The sequence below is a fragment of the Penaeus monodon genome, chromosome 20, assembly GCF_015228065.2.
Source record: "Penaeus monodon isolate SGIC_2016 chromosome 20, NSTDA_Pmon_1, whole genome shotgun sequence".
NCBI classification, from domain to species: Eukaryota; Metazoa; Arthropoda; class Malacostraca; order Decapoda; family Penaeidae; genus Penaeus; species Penaeus monodon.
In genome coordinates, this window is record NC_051405.1 from 12,376,135 (window position 1) to 12,376,914 (window position 780).

The window sequence follows — 780 nt, forward strand, 5'->3', positions numbered from 1 at the left end:
AGTGGTGCAGGGTACTATTCTGACAATTTTTCATATTCTATCAGTCATTTCTGGTAGAGTATTGATATTAACAAGTGCACTAAAAGTCCTGTAAACAACAACTAGTTGTATAGTGAGTGCAGACTTGAAGAGGGTAACATGTAACAATGAAACATTAGATTACCAGATCAGGATGTGCAGGGGAGGAAGTCAGGTTGATATTTCCTGTCTTGCTGGCATCATGTAGGTGGGTGTAGAGTGCACCCGTTGGCAGACATTATCCTGTGCCCTTGCAAATGCGTCTTAGTGCTGTTGCTCTCTGTTGATATAGTGTTTTGTTCCATTGCAGTGAGTTACATTTACCTTTTTTTTTCCAAGGAGCCATGTTTCCTTCTTTAAATTGTGTTTTTCAACCGTACTAAGATTATTGGAACTGGCTCTTAAAGTGCTTCTGTGAGTGGCCAGTTTGAATTGTGTTTCTTAGTCGGGAGAAGTACAAGAAGAGTTGACTCTTTGTGATGTTAGTACTTTAAAGCTGGGATAAATTATGAAAGAACAAGAAAGGCAATGGAAGCTAAATGGAACTCTTTTTGTGGGTTGTTATGGGAAGACAGATGTGGGGAGTGGTGTAGTGTTAACTTTTTGTTATGTGAAGCAACTCTGCCAGTGTTAACTTTGCTGATTCTGCTAAGCTCTACAGTTTTTGCCCTGCAATATGTTATTGAAGTAAATCAAAGACATGATCTAGGTAATACTATTGCATATTTGGTAATGATGCATGTGTGTTTCTTTATATTATTT